The sequence below is a fragment of the Lagenorhynchus albirostris genome, chromosome 5 (assembly GCF_949774975.1).
Source record: "Lagenorhynchus albirostris chromosome 5, mLagAlb1.1, whole genome shotgun sequence".
Lineage (NCBI taxonomy): Eukaryota > Metazoa > Chordata > Mammalia > Artiodactyla > Delphinidae > Lagenorhynchus > Lagenorhynchus albirostris.
The window spans coordinates 81,531,856-81,558,123 of NC_083099.1; the positions used below are offsets into that span (position 1 = coordinate 81,531,856).

The 26,268-nt window shown below is 36.2% G+C and overlaps 1 pseudogene; it reads left to right on the forward strand.

Annotated features, from left to right (window-relative positions):
- The first annotated feature begins 7,012 nt into the window (after nt 1-7,012).
- Nucleotides 7,013-8,105, forward strand: LOC132520255 (heterogeneous nuclear ribonucleoproteins A2/B1-like; annotated as a pseudogene).
- The last annotated feature ends 18,163 nt before the right edge of the window (nt 8,106-26,268 follow it).

Genomic DNA, 26,268 nt, shown 5'->3' on the forward strand with positions numbered 1-26,268 from the left:
CTAAAAATCCTCTGTGATCCATTTTTTCATTCCTCCTCCACCCAACCCCTGCCAACCACTGATTTTTTTTTAAAATTTTCTCCATTGTTTTCCCTTTCCAGAATGTCATATTGTTGGAATCATACAATATGTAGCCTTTTCAGATTGGCTTCTTTCACTTATATGCATTTAAGATTCCTCCCTGTCTTTTCACGTGTCAGTTCTTATTAACACTAAATGATATTCCATTGTCTGAATGTTCCAAAGTTTATTTATCCAGTCACCCACTGAAGGACATCTTGATTGCTTCTAAGTTTTGGCAATTATGAATAAAGCTGCCATAAACATACGTGTGCAGGTTTTTGTGTGGATATAACTTTTTAACTTTTGGGGGTAAATACCAAGGAGCATGATTGCTATATCATATGGTAAAGATATACTTACTTTTGTAAGAAACTGTCACATTGACTTTCAAAGTGGCTGTGCCATTTTCCATTCCCCCCAGCAATGCATAGGAGTTCCTGTTGCTCCACATCCTCACCAACATTTAGTTTTTCAGTATTCCATATTTTGGCCATTTTAATAAGTGTGAAGTGGTATTTCATGGTTGTTTAAATTTGCATTTCCCTGATGACATATGATGTGAAGCATTTTTACATGTGCTTATTTGCCATCTGTATATCTTCTCTTGTGAAGTGTCTGTCAAGTGTTTTGGCACAATTTGAATCGAGTTGTTTGTTTTCTTATTATTTAGCTTAAGATTTCTTTGCATATTTTAGATAACAGTACTTTATTAGATGTGTTTTTGCATATATTTTCTCCCAGTCTGTGTCTTGTCTTTTCATTCTCTTGACATTGTCTTTTACAGAGCAGAAGTTTGTAATTTTAATGAAGCCAGCTTATCAATTACTTCTTTCATTGATCATGTCTTTGGTGTTGTATCTAAAAAGTCATTGCCACCCAAAGTCAGCTAGGTTTTCATCTTTGTTATCCTCTAGGAGTTTTATAGTTTTGCATTTTAGATTTAGATCTGTGATTCATTTTGAATTAGTGTTTGTTAAGGGTGTAAAGTTTATATCTAGATTCCTTTTTTCTTTTTTTTTGGATATAGATGTCCAGTTGTTCCAGCAATGTTTCTTGTAAAAACTATCTTTGCTCCATTGTGTTGCCTTTGCTCCTTTGTCAAAGATCAGTTTACTATATTTATGGGGGTCTATATCTGGCCTCCCTATTCTGTTCCACTGATCTATTTGTGTATTCTGTCACCAGTACCACACTGTATTGGTTACTGTAGCTTTATAGTAAGTCTTGAAGTCAGGTATTGTCAGTCCAACTTTGTTCTCCTTCAATATTATGTTGGCTTTTGCCAACATAAACTTTAAAATCAGTTTGTCAATATATACAAAATAACTTTCTGGTATTTGGATTGAAATTGCATTGGATCTATAGATCAAGTAAAGAAGAACTGACATTTTGAAAATATTGGGTCTTCCTCTCAGTGAACATAGAATATATCTCTATTTACCTCTTTGATTTTGTTCATCAAGGTTTTTTTGTTTTCCTTGTGTAGATCTTGTACATATTTTATTAAATTTATTTTCAAGTATTTGGTTTTCATGGATGCTAAAGTAAATGGTATTGTATTTTTAATTTCAAGTTGTATTTGTTCATTCCTGATATATAGGAAAGCATTTGACTTTTGTGTATTAACTTTGTATCCTGAAACCTTGTTATAATCACTTATCAGTTCCAGGAGATTTTTGGCAGTTCTTTTGGATTTTATATATAGAAAAATAAACTTATTTGCAAAAAGAAGTAATTTTATGTTTTCCTTTCCAATCTTTATTCCTTTTCTTTCCTTTCCTTTCCTTTCCTTTCCTTTCCTTTCCTTTCCTTTCCTTTCCTTTTCTTTCCTTTCCTTTCCATTCTTTTCCTTTTCTTACTGAATTGGATAGAACTTCCAGTATGATGTTGAAAAGGAGTGCTGAAAGGGAACATCCTTGCCTTGTACCTGACCTTAGTTGGAAAGCTTTGAGATTCTCACCATCTAGTATGATGTTGTAGATATTTTTTGTAGATATTCTTTATAAAGTTGAGGATATTCTATTCTTAGTTTAATGAGAATTTTTATTATGAATGGCTGTTAGATTTTATCAAATGCGTTTTCTGCATCTATTGATATGATCATGTGATTTTTCTGTTTTATCCTGTTGATATGATGGATTACAATAATTAATTTTTGAATGTTGAAACAGGCTTTCATACGTGGGATAAATCCCACTTGGTCATGGTATATTATCTTTTTATACATTATTGGATTTGATTTGCTAATATTTTGTTGAGAATTTTTGCATCTGTGTTCATGAAAGACATTAGTTTGCAGTTTTCTTATATCTTTGTCTGGTTTTGATATTAGGGTCATGATGGCATCATAGAATGAATTAGGAAGTAATCTTTCTGCTTCTACTCTCTGAAAGAGATTGTAGAGAATTGATATAATTGCTTCCTTAAGTGTTTAGTAGAATTCACCAGTGAACACATCTGGGCCTGCTACTTTCAGTTTTAGGAGGTTATTAATTATTGATTCAACTTTCTTGTTCTCTTTGCTTTTGGCTTTCCAGGATTCTAGTGATACATCTTCTAGCTCAAAGTTTCCTTCTTCAGCTGTGTCACATCTACTAATAAGTCCATCAAAGGCAGTATTCATTTCTATTATAGTATTTTTGATTTCTATTATTTCTTTTTGATTATTTATTAGAATTTCCATCTCTCTGCTTACATGACCCATCTGTTTTTGCATGCTGCCCACTCTACCCGTTAGAGCCCTTAGCATATTAATCATAGTTTTTTAAAGTCCTAGTCTGATATTTTGAACACCCCTGCCATGTCTTGTTCTGATGCTTACTCTATCTCTTCTATATATGTATATATATATATATATATTTTTTTTTTTTTTTTTTTTTGCATTTTGGTATGTCTTGTGATTTTTTTTTCTTGATAGCCAGACAAGAGGTAAGAGGAGTAAGAGGAGCTGCCTGTAAACAGGCCACTAGTAATATGATGGTGAGGTTTGTGGGGAGGGAAGGCATTTTATAGTCCTTTGATTAGATATCAGTCTTTTAGGGAGCCCATGCCTCTAGCCTGTGAACTTAACAGGTGTTCCTCAGGGTTTTTCTTTTCTCCCTCCTTAGGTAGGAGAGGTTGGCTAGAATGGGCTGGAGTTGAGTATTTCCCTTCCCCAGCATGTTAGGCCCAGTTTAGCTAGTTTCTTCTGAGGGCAGGCCTTGTTAAGAAGAAGAGAGTGCTCTGGGGTATTTCAAAATGGTTCCTTTTCCCTTCCCCCTGCAGGAAGCAGGAGAGGAGTTTTCTCTGATATTTACTGTAGGAACCTAGTCAAGCTCCTGGAGGTAAATCTTACAATAGTGTGAGTCCCCCAAGACTAGATCCCTTGAAGTTTTTAACTCTCAGAGCTGTCTGCTCTGAACCTCCAGTGATTCATCGATTACAGCCAAGGCTTTCCTACCGTGGCACTGGCTCCTGCGGGGTTGCAGCTAGTGATTCTCTAGTAAGCCATGCCTCCCTGTATTGATCTATCTCTCCAGTCTTAGGAACAGCAGTTTGTCCTGTGTCCTCCCCTCTCTTGAGAGTTCAAGGAGAGTTGTTGATTTTTCAGTTTCTTCAGCTTTTCATTTGTTGTTAGGGGAGAGTAACAACTTCCAAGTTTCTTATATGTGTCTTAATACACATCTTTTTAGCTAGTATTAGGTTCACTAAACAATTTTCCCCTGAGGGCAGGCCTGGTAGGAAGAACTGAGTGCTCTGGCATATTTCAAAATGATTTTTTTCATCTGTCAGAAGCAGAAGGGTGTTTTCTCTGATATTTAATACTGTCAGAATTTGGTCAGACTCCTTACCTGGAGGTACATCTCACAATATTGTGGGAGCCCCCCATGACTGGTTTCCTCTTGATGTTTTTAACTCTCAGAGTTGCCCTCACTCTATCTCCAGCAATTTATCAATTATAGTTCAGCTTTTTCTATCCCAGCACTGCTTCCAGAGGCAGTTTCTCCTTGTAGGTCTCTGCTGCAGTAATCTGGTAATCAACAACTCCTTGTATTCAGCTATCTGTTTCTCTAATCTTGGGAGCAGTGGTTTGCCCTGTGTCCTCCCCTATTTCATGGATCCAAGAAGAATCATGTTGAACTTTTTACTTGTTAGGATGGAGTGATGACTTCCAAGTTCCCTTACATGCAGAACTAGAAATCAGAAGTCCCCATAATTAGGATTTTAATTTCCATTTTGCTGATGACTAATGATTTGAACATTTCTTCACATACTTATTTTTCATTCACATAGTTCTATTTTGAAATGCCTGTTCAAATATTTGCCATCTTTATTGCATTGTGTGTATTTTTATTGTTTTAATATATCTATCACATATGTGTAAAGCTGTAATATATATTAGATATTAGACACATTAGTTATATAGGTATCTATATACACAAATATATCAATATACATGTATAGATATATCTATTTATGTACATAGATATGTTAGATACATATAGACATATTAGTTAGATAGATATATCTCTTGGAAACCTGTTCTCAGATATTTTGAAAATATTTTTTTCGTAGACTGTGGCTTGCCTGTTTGTTTTCTTCACAGTGACATTTGAAAACAAACATTTAAAATGTTGATAACATCTAGTTTGTCTCTATTTTATTTTATAAAATCTCCTGTGTCATGGAAATTTCTTATAAAATAAGGTACAAAACTACCCTACGACCCAACAATTGCGCTCATGGGTATTTGTCCAAAAGAAGTAAAAACATGTCCACAAAAATGTTCAAAGCTTCTTTTCGTAATAGCCAAAATTTGGAAATAATCCAAATATGTATAATCAGGAGAATAGATAAACTGTGGTATATTCATACAATGGGAGACCTGGTCACCATTTAAAAAAAAATACTGCTGCAGCCAAGGATTTTGATGAACCTTAAAAATCATGTTCAGTGAAAGAAGCTTTACACATTAGAGTATGTACTGTATTAATTAGTCCATTTAAGTTAAGTTCTGTAATGGGCAGAAATTAATATATGGTGAAAAAATAAAAGCAGTGTTTTAAAAGTAAAGTTCTATAAGTCAAAAATTAATATATGGTAAAAAATAATAAACACAGAGTTTTTCTCTGAAGTGTTGGAAATAGAAACTGACTGTAAAGAGGTATGAGGGAATTTTCTGGGATGACAGAAATGCCTTATAGCTTGACAGGTGTTTGGATAACAGATCTAAACGTTCATCAAAGCTCATTAATGGCTTGTATATTTCACTATAGGTTAAATTACCTAAAATAAAGCAATAATAACTCTAAACAAATACTGATTTCTAGTTAATGATATAAATGTTAAACTGTTTAATGCTGATGTATCCTAATGTCTGAAACTTACTTGAAACACTTCAAAAAGTGAGATGAACTTATAGATGAATAGATAAATTGATAAACAGATCAATTGATAAATTAAAGTTTTGGATGAATAGATAAATGAACAGGTATATGGTAAAGCTTATCTAGCAAAATGTTGAGAATAATAAAATCTCAGTGGTGGATAAATGGATGTGTACTGTATAATCCTTTCAACTCTTCTGTACATTCAACAATGTATAATAAAATGCTGGGGAAAAATGCTCTTCCCATTGCAAATTATAAAAAAAAATAAAAAGAAAACCACTTTTTCAACATTTCTAGACAAAAAGGAAAGTGAAAACCATAAATGCAAATTTTAATAAAATAATGTAATCCTTACATATCAGAATCTATTTCTTACAGCGTTCTTCAGAGGAACCTTAAATATCTAGATCAGTTGAAATGTATAATTAAAAATAAGTTTCTTAATTTCCCAACTCAAAACTCCAAAAGTGTACAAAATCTTAAAAAAAATAAAAATTAAGGAAAGACTTATTAAAATAAAAAGAAAAAAATGAGGCAGAAATAATAAAAATTTTAAAATAATATTAAATCCAAAAAGTTATTTTTTAAAAAGTTACAGATGAACCGGTTTGCAGGACAGAAGTTGAGATCCAGATGTAGAGAACAAACATGTGGACACCAAGTGGGGAAAACCGTGGGGGTTGGTGGGGGTGGGGATGGTGGTGTGTTGAATTGGGCGATTGGGATTGACATGTATACACTGATGTGTATAAAATTGATGACTAATAAGAACTTGCTGTATAAAAACACAAACAAAAACAAAACAACAAAAAAGAAAAATCCCTTTTGTAGTCTGAATAGTTTCTTTCAAAAAAGATATCTGAACTCATTGTAAGGGCAAAGCAATAGGTAAGTATTTTGGTATAAAATTTTAAAGTCCACATTAGTGATCTCTTCATTGGATATCCAATTTAGTGAGGAAAACTGTATCAAAAATAGATAACAGGGGCTTCCCTGGTGGTGCAGTGGTTAAGAATCCACCTGCCAGTGCAGGGGACATGGGTTCGTGCCCTGGTCCGGGAGGATCCCACATGCCGCGGAGCGGCTGGGCCCGTGAGCCACAACTACTGAGCCGGCGCATCTGGAGCCTGTGCTCCGCAATGGGAGAGGCCCACGCACCGCGATGAAGAGTGGCCCCCGCTCGCCGCAACTGGAGAAAGCCCACGCACAGAAACGAAGACCCAACATAGCCAAAAATAAATAAATACATTTATTTTAAAAAATAGATAACAATTCAGAGAAAATTAAAAGTTCAGAAAAAAATCAATGTAGAGGAAATGTAATAAGAAGTTTGTTTACTGGATCAGGAAAGGTCACTCGGTTCAAAATGACGTTTTGCAGGAAAACTGAAAGTTGCTCAAGATTGGTTCAAGGGTGGCAGCGGCTCCAGAGCAGTAGCAGCATCACCAGATCCCCGGTGGAGGTGCTCCTACAGGTGTTGTTGCTGGAGCAGTGGAGGTTCAGTTCTCACCATGGGGTCGGGACCCTCCAGTTCATGTTAGTCTTTGGAGATCTCCCTCATCCCCCTCAGCTTCGGGAAAATGGCTCAAGCGAGTAAGCCTGCGATGAAGAAAACTTCAACATCTGTTCCTTTGGAGAGGAATAAGAAAGAAAAGGAAAATTCTGTAAACTCTTTATTGGTGGCTTAAGCTCTGAATCCATGGAAGAAAGTCTGAGGAACTACTGCAAGCAACGGGGAAACCTTATAGACTGTGTGTTAATAAGGCATCCTGCCAGCCCAAAACCAGGAAGATTTGGTTTTGTCACGTTTTCATCCATGGCTGAGGTGGATGTTGCCATGGCTGCCAGACCTCATTCCATTGATGGGAAAACGGTTGCACCCAAACGTGCTGTCCCAAGAGAGGACTATGGAAAGCTGGGGGCTCTTATCACCATGAAGAAGCTGTTTGTTGGTGGAATTGAAGAAGATACTGAAGAGCATCATCTTAGAGATTACTTTGAGAAATATGGAAAAATCAATGCCATTGAGATAATTACCGATAGGGAGTCTGGAAAGAAAAGAGGCTTTGGATTTGTCACTTTTAATGACCATGATCCCATGGATAAGATTGTGTTGCAGAAAGACTATAGTATCAATGGTCATCATGCAGAAGTAAGAAAGGCCTTGTCTCGACCTAAAATGCAGGGAGTCCAAAGTTCTAGAGGTGGAAGAGGAGGCAACGTTGGTTTTGGAGATTCTCCTGGTGGTGGCGGAAATGTTGGAGCAGGACCAGGATGAGGAAGGAAACTTGGAGGAGGAGCTGATGGATATGGAAGAGGACATACATTTGGGGATGGCTATCATGGGTGTGGAGGAGGATCTGGAGGTGGCAATTTGGGGGTTAGCCCTGGTTATGGAGGAGGATGAGGAGGATACGGTGGTAGAGGATCTCGATATGGTGACCTGGATGGAGCCTCCAGAGGTGGTTTTGACAGCTATGGATGAAGAAATTATGGAAGTCATAATTACAATGATTTGGGAAATTATAAGCAGAAACCTTCTAAGTACGATTTACTGAAGAGTGGAAAGCTGAGTGGTATAGCAGGAACGTGGGAGGATCATACGGTGGAGGAAACTATGGTCCAGGAGGCGGTGCAAGACGTGGGCGTTATGCAGAGACCAGCCAATACTGAGCTTCTATTTGCCATGGGCTTGACTGTATAAATAGACATTGAGAGCCCAGAGGTAACAGAAGAGCTTTAGGTTATCGAAATAACAGTGTTCAGGAAACTCTTACCTCAGTCATGCATAAATATGCAGTGATATGGCAGAAGACACCAGAGCAGGTACAGAGAGCCATTTTGTGAGTAGACTCGATTATGTAAGAACAATACCTTTCTGTGGAGGAAAGATCGTATGAAAAAATGCTTTTGAGACCGTTTCTTAGCTTTTGAATTGTCTCTCCTGTGGTCTCTGTAAGAATGTGGAAGCATCCCCTTTGATAATGTTAAATTTCAAAGTTTTGGATGATATTTGAATCCTTTTTCAAGATTTTTCTCAAAATTTTGTAAAACTGTTAGCTAGAATCATGGTGTAATGAGACATAACATCATTCTTCTAAAGAAAATGAGTTCATGTGTAGAGTTAAGAAACTGTTGTACCTTTAAGATTTAATAAAATAATTCTAAAGGTAAAACAGTAGTAGTTTGTCCTCTTTGATAATTTTGCACTTTTAGTTTTTACCTTTTAAATATTTTTCTTGTGTAATGATATCAGAGTTTGCAGGGTAGTGGTATGACTTACACACATTATGAAATGATTATCAGAAAAAAGTTTTTCTTCTTGCGATGAATATTTGTAGGATTTACTGCCTTAACAACTTTGATATACATCCTACAGCTGTGCTAATTTTGGTCATCCTGTACCTTACATCTTTTGTAATGTTGAGTAACTTGTCATGTACCTATTGGTCATTTGTATGTCTTTTTTGGATAAATGTCTATTCAGTTCCTTAGTCCATATTATAGTTTGATTATTTGCTATTGTGGTAAAAAAACAAAACAAAACAAAAAGTTATTTTTTAAAAAGTTAACAAAAACAGACATGTAACCTAATAAAGAAAGAAAGCAATAAATCACATATATACAAAATAAGTAACTACAAGAAAAAATAGCTAGAGAGACAGAGAAATAATAAAAGTCATAGCAGAATACTTTGTGTAACTCTATGCAGATACATTGTAAACTTAGGTAAGAGATAAAGTTTCCTAGGAACGTTCAATTAAGTAAAAATAATTCCATTGCAGAAAGAGGTGAAATAGACTAGTTTCACAGGAGAATAGTGAAAGATAAAAAAAAAAAAAATTCCCCCAACAAAAAGTACCCCATCTAGGTGTTTCCAACGGGGCATTGTATGAAATGCTTAACATCTAGATGATCCTAATGCTATATAAATTTTTCTCGAGCTTCAGAAGTGAACAGAAACTTTCAAATTACTTCATGAGACAAATATAACATTAGTTCCTGAATTTGATGGTAGCAGAAAACAAAACAAGACAAAAAAAACCCCCAAATATTCCTTGTGAACATTGATGTAAATATGCTAAATAAAATATTAACAAACGGAATTGAACAGGTATATAGGAAAATAATACATTATGACCAAGTGAGATTTATTCTTAAAATGTAAGGATGTCTTAATATTTGCAAATCTATTAACATATATCTTCATATCAATGAAGACAATTTCTTCATATTAATTCCAGGGAGAAAAATCATAGTTACTTGGAAGGGCTTGACACAGTGGATACACATTTATCTGATAATATTTAATGGAATAAGAACGCACACATGCACACACATGATAGAAGCAATCATACTGAGATCAAGAACAAGGCATAGATGCCTATTTCCCCACTATTATTTAACATTGTATGGGAATATAGATAAAAATGGAAAAGAAGAAGGAAAACTACACCTGTTTGCAAATGATTTGACAGTGATCTGACAATGCAAGGGAATAAGTTATTTAAAAAAAACTCATATAATAAACATTCTATTAAGTAATAGGATATAAAAATTAACATAGAAAAACCAATAGCTTTCAACTGCACAAACGATAGCCAGTAAAAAGGATATAATAGGAAAGAATCCCTTTTAAACTGCAACAACATATAAAAAAGGCAGGAAAAAACACAAAAGACACAAATGTAGATTTGCAAAAGCAAAAACATTCCTTGTTTTTGGGTTCAATATCACATGCATGTCATTTTTCTTTAAGTTAATATATGAGCCTAATGCAATTTCAATAAAAATTCACATAATTTAAATTTGTAGCTACAGAAGTTAATATGGAAAAATTCACGTGGAAAAGTAAACATGCAAGAATAATGATGAAATCTTGGAGAAGAGCATAGAGTGGCAGGGCAGTGCATACTTATCAGATACTGAAACATATTATAAACTTTCTATAATCAAAACAGTTATGTATTGGCATATTAATGGACGGAAAGAACAGTAGAACAGAATAGAAAGTTCTGAAATAAACCCAAATACAATAGGATAAAGATGACACCTTAGTCACTGTAGAAAATATAGGCTTATTAATAAATGCAACTGGCCATCTGCATAGTCATTTGGAAGAGCAGTATCAAATTTATATTTCATAGATTACACAAAAGTGAATTCCAAAAGTATCAGAAGTCTAAATCTCTCTTTTTTTAAAGAAACCATACATGGAGTAGACGAAAACATGGATACATTTCCTTATAATCTGGATAAAGGCAAAGCTTTCTACTTGAGTCTCAAAATCCTGTTGCAATTTCTTTTATTAGACCAGTAAATATAAAATATAAAGAAGCAATTTTTGCCTAGAAAACAAAGAGCCAAAAATACAATTAAAATATAAATTACAAACTGGGAGAAAGTAGTTGTATAACATTTATCCTAAGAGCTAACTTCTGAAAAATATAAAGAACTATAAGAAATCAAGAAATAGCAAGTCCTTAAAAAAAGGAAAAAAATAAGGAGACAAAGACCTAGCAGCATAAGATATGAGAAAATGGCCTTTAAATTCTTGAAAAGGTGTACAACTTCATCCATACTACTATAAATGTGATTAAAACTACCTTGAATTAAAGCTTCATTTCTGATTAGATTGGGAAAATTTTAAAAGTTTGACTACACACTTTGTTGTTGCTCAGACTGTGGGGAAATAAGTACTTTTTTATACTGATGCTAGAAATGTTAAATTGTATAACTCCTATGGAGGAACATTTGGCAATATATAACAAAACTGCACACCATTTGACCTAGAAATCAGTTCTAGAAATTTACCCTAAAGGTACGCCTTTAGTAACACACTCATACAAAATGCATTACTTACTCATTATGACATTATTTATAGCAACAAATTATTGGAAAGTTACCTATATGTCCAATAATTCGTGATTAGGCTAATCAACAAAAGTGTATCCACAGAATTAAATAATACACAAATATAAAAAGAATTAAAAAAACTCTAAGTGATATAGTTTAAGCAGAAATATGGTATATATATCTGTGAAAAGAAGGGGAAATAAAAATGTTTATGTAGATGTATCTACTTATTTTTGTAAAATAAACACAGGAAGGATAAACCAGAGAATGATTAAATTTGTTACCTACAGAAGATATGTGGAAACAGATTAGAAAAAAATAGGAAAAAGAATGAAACTTTATTAAGCATTTTTATATAGATTTGACTTGAACCATGTTATTATTTTCCTATTCAAGAAATATTAATTCAACAAAGAACTGCAAAAACTCTAAAATTGAATGCAAATATGAGAAAATATATAATTGCATATCAAATTGATCATACTCTGACTATATTCCCAGTGGGATATATTCCAAGGACAAAAGGAAATCTTGACCTTTAATACATTTAGTTAGTGGTGGTAGTATGGTTGTAGTAAGTCTGAAACTGTTTCTCAAACATTTTATGAATGAACAAATAAGTACATATATTGATATTGATGGTACTACATTCATTTCCAACTGTGGAAAAAGGAAGTTGTAAATGTGGAATGAGAGGAACAGAAGAACACTGTAAGTGTTAAATTTGAATTGAAGTTATCAATATGAGTTAATGATTTTTAAGATACATATTTCCTAGCTCTGTCCACTGATAAATGGTACTTCAGTAGCAGTGAGTATACTTAGCACCTAGATCTTGACTTTTATAAGTACCATTCTCTAAAAGGAGCCAGAGCTCCTTGGATAATGGCTGGCTCTGGGTCTGTGTCCAGGGAAACGAGGTGGGTCTGATGCATTTTGTTATGTCAGAGAGTAAAAGTTCTCAAAAGTTGATAGGAGTATTTCAAGAGGACATAAAATCTTGTTTGAAGAGGCTCCATTGGCTAAATTTAGGATAATTAGAGCCTCAAAATAAATAATGATGGAAATGATTTATAATACATGGAAAAGGAATGAATCCATGAACTATAATAATACTAGCTAATTTTCAAAGGGCCAAGGAAGAAGGGAGGGAAGGAAAATCTTTTTTTATAGAAAAATGCCATCTAATAAATATAGGAGGAGTGATAAAATTGGAAAATCATCATTTTGCAACCAAAATTTTAGGAATTGATTCAGGAATCAATCTTCAATGGATGCTAAAACCATTGGGTTTAAGATTGTTGAGGAGCAGGATAGTTGCATGGTCTCAACATATGACCTCAGAGATTAGTTATGAATTATAAAGGGAGAAGATAATACTACAGAAGAGAAATTTGGTGAACTCGACCTTTACCAAATGATCAAATTTAATATCACTAGTAGCAGGACAAAATGACATCATCCATCTCCTGATATGATGCACTGAGAATGATACAAACCCACCCATGTAGTATTCTTGTTAAAGATGCTCAACGTGAATCTACTCATGAGCAAACAATCAAATCCAAATGAGAAACATTCTGCAAACAAACGGCTTACTTTTCTCAAAAATATCAGTGTCATGCAAGAGAAAATAAAAACAGTCTTGATTATAGTAGACTAGAGAGTTATAGCAATTAAATGCATTGATTGAGCCCTGGAGAGGAGGAAAAAGACATATGGAACATTATTGGAATAATAAGAGAAATTAGAATATGCACAAGATATGATAATAACAACAGATCAATAATAAATTTCTTTAATATAAGCATTGTATTGCGATTATATAAGGGAACATCTTGGGTCTTAGGAGCTAAATGCTTAAATATTTAGAGATGGTAAAATGTTAAAAAGTGGTGAATATAAGTGAAGGATATAAGGGTGTTTGTTGTTACCTTTTAGCAAATTTTCTAAAATAAAAAGTTGGAGGAAAAGAACACACTAAAGGCCAAATTCCTAGACTGGACAATTTTTGTTTGTTTTGAAATTCAGGTAGAATATTAATCTGTCCTTGAAATTTAGAAAAGTGAATTGTTTTTCTGTGACATGCTGGTCCTTCAATATTATTGAGAACCAGGATAAAAACCAGATATGATGTGAACAATTCTAAACAATGCCCTGGTGCTTGGAACTGACATTCTCTAAGCTTCAAATACTACATTCAGAATATCATTTTGAGGTGAACCTTTCCTATTTCCAGAAGTGAATTCTCTTCCTTAGAGAAGATGGACACCGTTATGTGAGGAACCAAATGAGAGCATCAAGGATTCAATAAATGTGCTTTTATGGTGGTTGGTAGTGGTGGACTTGGTGGGAGAAATGAAGCGGTACAAATATCCCCCTTCTTTTTTGTTTGAGTTCTTTTTCCTGCCACTAGATTAGTTAAGATGGAGAAGACCTCGTGTTTCAGAAATGCCCTCAGTTCTGGAGGGCTGAGCAAAATATTAAGGCAGGAACTTTAAGCCTAGGCCTTAATGGAAAGTGGTAAATAGGAGTGTGGCAGACATTGTAGATTGGCCCAAGTAACATCCTATCAGTGTTGGCCATGTGACAGACTTCTGGCTAATGACATACAAGTGGAATGGACATCTGCTAGTGCTGCTGCTTCTTTCTTCTTTATTTTTCTTGGCCAAATGATATGATGGCAAGAGCCTCTGCAACCATCTTGCAACCACAATGAGAAGGCTAAATGGAGTCATCCCTGATTGCTGAGTTACTAAAACAATCCTGCAATCAACTACTTCTGGGCTTCTTATGTAGGAAAAATAAACTTATTTGTTTAAGCCACTATATTTGATTTATGATACAGTCCATCTTACCATTCCAGGGTAAGACCAGGAATTTGTGGCAAAAAACTCACATCAAATATGAAGAATTTAATTCAGCTTGAATGTCCCCTGTGTCATTGTCCTCAGAAAACTGTGTGACCAAATATAGTACACTGCCAGCCTTTAACAGGTATAAAATACCTTTAACGGGTCTAAAATAAAAATTGCCCAAGGTAGAATTAATTGAGCTATGTCAGGTGAAAGGAAGAAGCAGAGACCCTGCAGAGGGAGAAAGGAGATAGTGTGGAATTTAACTTGGACCAGAGCTTCCCACATCAATCACTGGAATCACTAAAGGCTAGAAGGTGTTATGTGAGTCGGAGTGATGGTGAGAAAGTGACCTCTGAAGAGTAAGGCTGAAGAGAGGATATATAGCATGGTCCGGGGTTCAGAAAGGGAGCTGTCAAGTAATTATCCCCAAATTATGCTGTTTTTGGTTGAGAATTTGAAGGGCTTTCTTCAGACTAGTCAATACAAGATTTCAAGTTATTATATGATAACTTGAAAAAAAAATAAATCCTGATGAGGACAGTTGATCCTGAGACCTGGCCAGTATTAAAGTTCTTGCCAAAGCAGCCCTGGCATTTGGCTTCATCACAAAGCCAATCCTGTAGATGTGGAAGCATCTGCTCTCCAACTTACTGCTTATGTTAAAATGAAAGCTATTCAGTAAAATATTTATGAGTATCTCTTCCACTGGTGACTGGATGGAAATAAAATGGCGAGAAACCAAATTTCTAATAAACATATGAATAGCCACTCAGCTGATGACTCTTTAACATGGACATCATTCATAATTCCTGATTCTTTTTCAATGTGTGCCTTTCTTGTCAGAAAATTGAAAACAAAATATTCTAGGTCTCTTAAGTGTCCAGAATAAATGAGTCCTGTCAATATAGACAACAGCGATCAATTGGTGTGTTCTTCCTCTGTAAAAATTAGATTAACTCAGTCACTCATTAGTTAATCCATTGAACGAGTATTATGCACTTGATATTGTCATAGACTCTGTGGATAGATAAGCAAAATTGACCCTCTGAAAATCTATTTGTAGGTGATAAAAGGGAATGAAAAGGAGATTAAAAAAGAAAAACATGCTTTTTTCTTTGTAACATGCATCAAGTCAGGCTAGTTGGATCTTTCCTCGCAGCCAACCTCAGTAGAGACTCATTTTTAAAAAAAAAAACGTAATTAGGGACTTCTGGGGCGGTCCAGTGGTTAAGACTCTACACATCCACTGCAGGGGACATGGGTTCAATCCCTGGTTGGGGAACGAAGATCCCGCATACCATAAATAAATAAATTTTTTTAAAAAATTTGTAAAGGGATTTAAAAAAGTAAAAACAATTTGGCCATTTAATAGTCTCTTTTGAAAAGACCAACAGATCACAAAACTTCTAAAATTCTAATTTCTTTGGCTCTTCATGTCAAAACCTTTCATGAGTATTTCCTTTCACTCTATAAACTTGTAAAACAAACTGTCCCTTCACATTATATATACTGGATCTGAATACCTTTTTCTTTCCTCACAGCCTCAGTTCTTTATGGCATATCATCTTAGCCACTCTGGCTTCCTTTTTTATTGGGCAGTGTATCAGATGATGAGGTACTAGACATATTTTTGTCAACATTTTATAAGCCTCTACAAAGAGAGACAAGATGTGTATTTATAATACCTTTTGCTCTTTGCCAACCAATTGTTAAGAATTTCCTTCTTGTTTGAGTGGCATTCATGTAGGATAATTCCAGGAATATTTCCAAATTCAGCTTTGTATTGCCCACCCAAGTTACTTAGAGAATTTGAATAGGGCCAGGTGAAGGCAGGTTGGCTTGCTCTTACTTTAAGCATGGCCTAAGTAAAGAATTACAGTTAAAACAAACAAAAACTAAAATTTGGTGACAAAAGTTTAATTAGGAGCAGTTTGAATCTTGACTATAAACTCTCTCAAAAAACTTCACAAAGGGTATTCCAATTACAGTGCTTCCCAAACTTCTAGAAAGCCTCTCTTCCAATGGTTTGCTAATTATTTCACTTTTCTGGCAACTACCACTCCCTGTTGCTTTCAGGTGTCATCTCCTCATCTTTCAACTTAGTAGTTCTCTCCACCTACCCAACCTCCATAAACTTTAGACCCTCCCCATCCTCCTACACCTTGGCCTTTATTATATGGGTAACATTAGTCATTTTGTTAATATCCTTTCCCACTTTACTTATACTTGGAATCTTCCCAATAAAGGAGAGCCTGACCTGGCCTAAAGAGGACACTAAAAGGAGGGTAGATTGGTAACAATTATAACTTACTAGCATTTCCTTTGTCTTTGTCACAGCTGAGAAAATCATGGTAAGGGTGAGGGAAGGACATTTCTGAATACCTACTGTGTGTTAATAACCATATTAGGTTCTTTTTATAAATATGTCACTAAGTAGAAGTTTGATCTTTAGGAATGTTAAGTGCAGTGATGTCCATAGTTATGGGCCAAGAATTTTGAGGGGGCTGTAGAGTAATTTTAAAGGAGTCCTCATGTCAATGTCCATGTCAAGCATGAAGTCAAGGAAACACTAGTTTGAAAAAAAAAGATTCTCAACATTTTATTTTTATTTTTCTTGTCAAGACACTTTGATGCGTGATTCTGTGACCCTCCTAAGGAGAAGACTTTGGTAAAGATAAGCAGAGTAGTGAAAGAGATTCTGTTTTTGGTGTGCTTCCATTAACCTCACCCTTTTCTCTCCTGCTCAGTAAAGTAAATAAGGATGTGAAGGAGACACAAGAAAATTTCTTAAATCCCTTCTTGTGTACATAAAATAAAAATTAATTCTGTCACATTAACGATAAATTATTTTCATCAAAACTTAAAACAAATGTATAATTTCAAAGTATGTAAGTAACCAATACAAGTACTCCTAAATTGTCTGTGCCACCTCGCAAGAAACAGTCCACTTCATCCAGACATTTCACAAATATTTGCTGAGCAGTAACAAAGTGCTAAGAGTTTCTGTCAGTGGACCAACAGAAAAAGTACCTACCCTTGTGGAGCAGGAAGTTTCAGATACAAAATATAACATCGAGTAGTAAGAAGTTGGTTTAAGAAAAAAAAAATTATAAAGCAGAGGGTGAAGGTTGTGGAGGAGATCATTGAAAGGACATGGCCCCTGGTTGACCCAGGCAATCAGAGGCATCTCACCCCTCCTCTGTCTCTGAAATATACATTCTGCCCACCATTCCCACAGCTGGAGCCGTTTTCAAGGACGCAGCCTTGAGAGAGCAATACGTTGTTGAGACCATCTGAGTACACCGGACGGAACTGAGTTAAAGCCTCTATGTAAACTTTTAAGATTCTGGCAGGCAGGTGTGGAGATCTGCTCATCTTTCAGCCGCTGAAGACAAGCTTTGTGTATAAGTTCCCTTGCTGCCACCTACCAATCTGGAGTCATCTGCCTCTTTCTTCCACGTCTCCTTGTCCTCCATGTATGGGGGCCAGTTTACAAACTAACAAGCGTGTTCCTACTTTAGAGAATGTGTTCCAGGAGGATCTCTCTGATGAAGTAATAATTGAGCACACACTGGGAAGAGTTAAAGGAGTCAACCGTGTGGGAAGAACATTTCAGAAAGGAGCCTCATCAGAAAGGCCCCGAGGTAAGCGAACGCTTGGAGAGATGGGGTGAGTGTGAGCAAATAAGGTCAGAGAGGTGAGGAGGGACCAGAGCAGGTAAAGGGCTTTGATCTTATACTGAAGTGATGGAAAGTCATTACAGTGCTTTCAGCAAGAGTGTAACATGATCAGATTAATGTTTTAAAAGGATCACTCTGGATACTGTGCAGAAAATAGCTCTTGGGGGCAGGAGTACAGGAGTTCAGGAGGCTATTGCAATAATCCACAAGGGAGATGTTGTGACCAAGAGGCCTTGGAAATGGCTTTTTAAAAGTACGTTCTAAGCTGCAGCTGTGAAAAATAACATCCTGATCTCACAGAGGTTCTACTGGAGTTAGGTATAGGGCAGACCATAAACTGGTCCTTGATATATTTGAGAATAACTGATGACTGTGGAATGGCCTTCTGAGAATGAGGGCAGTGGTATGGCCAACTGTACCTTATGCAACTGTAAATGATCACATAATTAGGGGTATGTACAACTTTACTGAAATAAGCATAAATTCATCATAAGAGATCTGTTAGTTTAGTACAGCAGAAAGGAAGGGTAAATGGAAGGTAGTCCCATAAGACAAGTTTTGCACATTTCAAATACTTGTCTCTGGAATCCCTCTATTCGTTTGTCTCTTTGGACACGTTCTCTTGCTTGATCACAGCCGACCCTTTCACACTTGATTCTGGGTATTTGCACTGTAGATTCCTAAAAAGCACTGGAGCTCAGCAAACTCATGTTTACTATTATAGCTCCACAGGACATGTCCTCTGAAAGCAGGCAGATACATGCTGCAGGATTAAGAGATGCAACTCTTCGGCCAACCATTGCAGAGAAAAACCACACATTCTGTAGGAAATGCTGTTGGCTCAGGCCTTACATGAATCTGAGCATTTCAGAAGTGTGAGAATTTCTATACAAGGATGCCTCCAAATACAATTACTATTTTAAATCACATTATTTCATATGCAAGAAGTGTTGATACCTGCAAGAAGTATCTGACATCTCTGAGGTTGTCAGCCTTGATATTAGATAAGGGAGCTATGGTGTCAGATGCACTGGCAACCTGGATTCTTGTCTTGAACCTAGAATCAACTTCCTGTGTCATTATGCACAGACAGAAATAAATTTGACTTTTCTAAGCCTCAATTCCCTCATCTAAAAAAGAATCTGGACTAACTGATCTAGAAAGTCCTTTCCTGCTTTAGTTTTCTATCTTTTGGTTGAATACAATCTTGTGGTAGGCTTAAATATCAAATATTGATTTGTTTTTTTCTCTGTGTATTTCCACCCTCTTCTTTTATTCTAACAGGGATTTTCTCTATCTCAGCCTACACCAAAGTTAAAAGAAAGAGCTACAAGAGACATTTCTTAGAGGTCTCCAGACTAGGCTTTCCTCTCCAAAAACCAGGTGAGACTGAATTCTATGATCTGAATGTTTGTTTGCCCACAAAATTCATATATTGAAATCCTGATTCCCAATGTGATTACAGTAGAAGGTGGGGCTTTTGAGAGGTGATTAGGTGATGAGGGCAGAGAGCTTTTGAGAGGTGATTAGGTGATGAGGGCAGAGAGCTTATGAATGAAATTAATGCCCATATAAAAGAGGCCAAGAAAGCTCCTTTGCCTCTTCCACCTTATGAGGACAGGAGAAGTCAGAAGTCTGCAACCCAGAAGAGGTTGCTCACCAGACCATGTTGGAACCCTGATTTTGGACTTTCAGCCTCCAGAACTGTAAGAAATAAATTTCTGTGTTTTTAAACCACCGAGTGTGTGGTATTTTATTATAGCAGACTGAACAGACTAAGACACTAAGTTTGGGTGAAGGGAAAGAAGAGAAAGACTTGCAAATTTTATGGGAGAAATGCCGATGAGAGGTATGAAAGGGACTCAGCTTGGGGTGTATGGGGTTAGAGGGAAAAGGAGAATTTTCATGTTGAGCCTGGAAGTGGAGTGGTAGGTATTCTACATTTGAGATGTCATCTAGTGTGGACTCCTGCTTCTTCCACTGGGTCCATCCATCTGCTTTAGACAGTCTGCATTTAACTGTTGTGAACACATGTAATTTTTCCCTCTGACCTGGGTTTAGTCGTCTCCTCACCAAGATGAAAATGAACAAAATAGTTGGAATTTCTACTGGTCCAGGCAGCAGTGGATACAATGTATTGATAGTTTAAAGTCCCTTTCTTATCAGAAGAGAAACAGACTAGTAGAAAGACAACTTGAAAGAACAACTTGATATAAGATATTCCCATTACTCCCAAATAATTTGAAGTTTGTTTTAATATACAAAGATAATCTGGTGGCACTGGGCTGCTTTGAAAATAGTGTTAAGTCTAAGTTAACTGCTTAATAATTGTATGATGTCTGCAAGTAACTTCACTTCTTTGGACACCAGTTTTCTCATTTATCAAATGAGGGAGTTGGAATTGACCATCTCCAGGATCCATTTTAGTTGTGATGGTCTCTGGTGCTATGAATGGTATCTGATAAGGTATGTTCTATAAAGCTGGGGGATGATTTAAAAGTATTATGCCTGGACTCAATTCTTTCTTCTGGGTATTTCTTTTCTTCTAGGTTGAACTAAGTTTGAGTCAAAGCCTCAGTAATATAAAATGTTATTACTTAAAGATATTCAGAGAGTTAAAAGAGAGAGAGCGAGAGAGAGAGAGAGAGAGAGAGAAAATATACCAAAATGGCATAAAAGTTGTATTTGAGAGGTGGGTCTATGGGGTAATCTTTTTCATTCTTTTTATTTCTCAGTACTTCCTGGTTTTATTTTTATTAAACTTGTAGTTCTTTAAAAAATATTTTAACTAAAAATTTCTACAGCAAAGAGAATGTTACTGATATCCTCCATGTGGGCGTCTCTCTGTCTGTCTCTCCCTGTCTATAGCGAAGAATGGCTGAAATATTTTCGGTAATAATCCAGCTTTTACATTCAGAGGTCAGAGAACCTACTGTGAAGGTTTGGTATCTCTTTCAGACTTAGCCTTGAGCTTAATGATGTTCATGTTGAATTTTCTTGCCTCCAATGTGAAGGAACACATTCTGTAATTTTTTATATAGTGGGTCCTAGATGAATTTTAAAAATCCGATAATAGATTAGCCTTCTTTTTGACCTCCTCATACTTTATTTCTGGGCAGAAGGCAAGTGACTGGAATACATATTTCACAAGACTCCTTTCTGCAATAGCAGAGTACTAAATCCTTATGTGGATGCATTTACCTGTATAATGACTTCCTTTTTACATCAGAGTATGCCCAAAAGCCTGCCTTAGCAATTAGCGGCTTCCCTTTGTAGAGACTAAATATTATTGGACAGCTTTCTGTAATTCCTTGTCTTCATTTCTTGCTTTAGGTGGTCACTCTTGGTGACAAGACCTCTACAAGGTATAATATAACTCAGGGATATTGTTTCCATAGCAACATGTCTTTCTAGTGCATTCGTAACAACAATTGCAGCCACTCCTACCAACTTAAGCTTGATACCTTCAGATGGGAACAGATGGCTAAGTAGTCTACTTCAACTATCAGAATGATCCAGTCAAATCATCTTACTTCTCTCTAAAACTATCCTTGAATTCCAACTCTACGAAGGCAGTTTTGATTAAGTGGGAGTGAGATATGTTTAAATAGCTGGTCCTTACACAGCCATACAAATACCTTTCTGACCCTTATCCTTGCCACAGATGTAAGTAAATACTAGAAAATAAATGAAGCAGAAAGAGATGTGGCATTAACAAACACTTTAAAAACAGTCTCCATCTCTTTTCCTCTCTTCTAATGCTGCTAGGACCTCCTTGAGAGCAAGACCCTGACTAGTTATGTCTAATACATAGAAGTGTTTTTAAAATGCTAACTTCGATAAGCTACTTTCAAGTCAAATTACTAGTCTGCTCTTTATTTCAGTACTATAACTTCCTTTTACACAAACAATGTACTTCCATTGTCTTCTGAAACTATTAGGGTAAATTAGGTGCCAAAATTTGCTTAACTAATGCCACCAGCCTTTACAATGTTGGACCTAGTTCTTTGTGTGTGGGGAGGCAGCCGTTTACTTCACACTTATTCACTATCATGACCAACTGCTTTTCTTTAGCCAGGGTCCCCTCAAAAGGACCAGGCCTGAATGTTATCAGGGTGGAAATGGACAGCCATAAAATCACAGCTATCTTGTATTGTTATGTCAAGTTGACCCACGATGTGTGCATGGATAATTGACAAGAAGCTTTAACCTGGCAAAAAGCTACAGGTTTTCTGACAAAGAAAACTTTTTATCCTTTTAAAATAACAAATACCTTATATTAACGCATATATATGGAATCTAGAAAAATGGTACTGATGAACCTAGTGGCAGGGCAAGAATAGAGACGCAGATGTAGAGAGCAGACTTGTGGACACGGAGCGGGGGAAGGGAGGGTGGCACGAACTGAGAGAGTAGCATTGACATATATACACTACCATGTGTAAAACAGATAGCTAGTGGGAAGGTGCTGCATAGCACAGGGAGATCAGCTTGGTGCTTTGTGACCACCTAGAGGGGTGGGATAGGGAAGGTGGGAGGGAGGCTCAAGAGGGAGGGGATATAGGTATACATACAGCTGATTCACTTTGTTGTACAGCAGAAACTAACACAACATTGTAAAGCGATTATAATCTAATAAAGATATAAAAAACAACAAAAAAATAACTTTTCTTCAATTAGTCATGTAGTCCTCTTCATGCCCCTCCAGAAATGTTTGGAATTGTATTGGAGTTGTCTTAGATTCAAACTTGTCTCCCCAGAACTGATTTGTATCAAAAAGACAAAGCTTCGGGCTCCTTGGATTTGAAGGAAGATTTCTAAAGGGGATGGTCACAACTCCCTAATTCTTAGCTGACATACACTTGCTGGTGAATTTCTAAGAAATACAGGAATGTGCCTAGTTTAGAGTAAGGAGAATCTGTAGTAATTGGATGTGGTTTTTAAAATGTTTTTGCTATTTTAGCTGTTTCTCTACATTGGTCTAATAGCAGATGGATCAGTTTGTTATTTTGCAATGACAAAGTAAGAATGAGGACCTCTCAAAACACCTTGCAGGCATGTGATATAGGACGGGACATTTATGGTTCTTTCTTGCTTCTCTAGTTATCCACTTAGTATTTTGTTAATTGACTGGCCCAGAAAAGGAGAATTCAGAGCAGTTGATAACTGGCAGAGTGACTGAAAACTGGCCTCTTGAGCAGGCGATTTGGTTTATTATTATTAATGTTGTTAAAAATATAAATAATAAAAGAATAATACCTTTAAATTTATGTAGAACACATTTCCATTCTGAGGTCCTAGGCCCACTGGGAGCTCATGAAGTTAGTAATTGTGAATTGTTTATACTATTTCAAAACAATCTAATAAGGATAATATTGTAGCTCAATTATTTTGCTGCATAGTATGTTATATATATTTGTTAATAAATACATACAGTTCGATTTGGTAAAGCAGCTTTTAAACGATAAAGGCGAGTAACAGTAAGAGGCATCTTTAGAGGTATAGAAGTCATTAGAATACTTTATAGCTGAATGACTCATTTTTTTCTCACGCCACTCCCTGAAGTTGGCAGATGGATATAGTTAGCTCCATTTATTAAATGAGGGAACTGAAATTTGTTACTTCTATCTGTATTATCTGTTCTTTCAGGTTTCATATACTATAGATCTCTCTTTCATGGTTTCTTCATTCGACAAGTACTTTATTGAAGTCAGGACTTGTGTTAGGAATAACACAGTGTCAAATCACTAGAAGATTATTATATATAATGCTTAATGTTTGCCTATCATGGAGCTTATAGTCCAAACAGTGATAAAAAGTAACCTGCATGAAAAGTCAGAAAAAAAGGAGAGCAGGTAAAGTACAACTTGTCCATTTCTCTATCTCATAATATCTTCAATGATGTCATATCGGTAACTTGAGAGATCCTACTCAAATACCAAAACTGAAAAAAAAAATACAGAGAATATAACAAAAAGAGTAGTGTAAGGCAATCCATGATTATGAGACAAATGAATGATGGAGACAATATGAATTGGCAGGAAGGAGGGGTCACCGTAAGTTTAGTTAGTGTTAAGGAAACATTTTTATGGACATGAGCTTGGCTTTTACTGATTGTTCTAAATAAGAGAAAAGGAATAGAAAGACATTTGGGGCAGAATATCGACTCTGTCATGTGGCACGTCCTTTCCAGTAAGATGCTACTTTTCAGTATGTTCTAACATCATATTTTTGCCAATTTTTTAACTTCTGAAAAAAGGGTTCCAAGGACAAAGTAAACTGGAAAGAAAGAAGTAAACGTATGAGATATGAAAATTTTAAAACAGATAAAGAAGAATTCAATCTTATTACCTTTACCCTCACTCTATGAAAGGAGTGAGGGAAGAATTGGACCATCTGTATCACATACGCTAAAGTGAAATTGGGTTCAGGTCTTTAGACATCACGCTCCTATACACACCAGAAACAGCAAGGAGAGCGAGTACAAGCCAGAGAGAGCTATTAAACAAGGGATAGCAAAGAACATGAGAGGAGAGAGAAAAATCCAGTGAAATGGACCAGAAAGATAATGGCAGCCCTAAAGCAAAATTTGGAAGAAAACGTCTGCTATGCAAAGGTCAGAAGACAAAACTGGGACAGGTTGTGCCAGTTAGCAGGTAACAGGCGAGTACGGAATCTGAATCCAGTTTGCTCAGTCTATCAGCCTGGCCAGGTGTGAGAACATTCATCAAGCTCTCGATAGTCCACCGCACCCATCCGTGAGAAATCTCATTTCTGGACATTCAGCAGTCCTTGACCTTGAAAGCAGTTCCGGACTGATAGTCAGTCTAACTTGATAAATGACGATTTCTCAACGAGAAATGCAATTCTCCCACTCCACTCTGACCCCACACACACACACACACACACACACACACACGCGCGCGCACAAGTATAGGGCATAAAAATGTATAGCTTCGCACATGGAAAGACCCATGAATGTGTGACATTCTCATTCCACCAGCAATCACTGATAACGGTGGTGCACTTGATGCATTCAACATAATTACAGATACCAACACCTGTGCCTGCCCCACTCTGAAAGCTCCCAGAGAAATCTTGGCTGTCTGACAGCAAGGTGTACAAGGGAGTCCCTGCCAAAGAGCAAGAATACAAATGTTTATTACAAATAATGTCTAGGGTTATGGTTGTGTTCTGTGTAGAACTACGGTGGCCTGACCAGAGCACCTGGCCAAGGAATACCAAAATGTGCTGGGATTTTATTTAAATATGTATTTTTTTTAGTCTAAACAAGCATGATAATGATATTTTTGTCTCTTCTTTCTACATTACTCTTATTTATTTATTGTATTCTTGTTCCTACCACTAAATTGTAAACCCCTATGAGGACAGTCACTCTGTGTCGCCTATTTCTACCTCTTGTGCATCTATCACAATTCTCTCTCTCTCTCTCTCTCTCTGAATGATATATGATCAATGACTGCGTGTTTTGATTTATCCATAGGCTTCCTTCATTCCTGAAATAATACAAGTAAAATGAATATATATGACACTTAATGTTAGTAAAAATTATTTCTAAAACTAATAGCATAAATATATTTTTATAGATGAATAAATATAGGCACCTGTTTGTCAACAGACTATCAAATTTGGATGGATTACATATGAGGCCTGCAATGAATTCTCTTTTTGTTGTTATAAACATTCTTTGTTCTGAGATATCAAGATTCTTGATGCATTTTGGTACTATACATATATAGAGTGACAAATATCTCTAGATTTGTTTGTGTTACAGGGAAAGATCTCTTATGCAACTGTACTTGCCCACCTCCTCAATTAACTATCACTCTGTTCCCTCTATTCTGACTGGGGCCCCCTGATTAGTAGACCACCTTAACATACGATGTTCTTCTTTTCCCATCAGCTAAATTATATGTTTATTAAGTATGAATTATTTTTTTCCAAACATATTTATGCTAGCTTTATGTGCTATGGTAATTACATAATTTAACTAATTACTATTTAAAACAAACATAATGGGAGCAAAAATAAAAAGTTGCTGTTTTAGGGAAAACTATGTTGAATGCTTTGGACATATTTGTTAAAGGTAAGCTGGGAAAAAAAATGCTGTTGAATTAGGAGGGGGTGAGATGACTGTAAAAGACTCAGGGATAATTGAAAAAATCTGGAAGAAATTCCATACTATGATTTTTCATAGGTATCATAAGGTTTTTGTTTGTTTGTTTTTGTTTTTGCGGTACGCGGGCCTCTCACCACTGTGGCCTCTCCCGTGGCGGAGCACAGGCTCCGGACGCGCAGGCTCAGTGGCCATGGCTCACGGGCCCAGCCGCTCCGCGGCACGCGGGATCCTCCCGGACCGGGGCACGAACCCGTGTTCCCTGCATCGGCAGGCGGACTCCCAACCACTGCGCCACCAGGGAA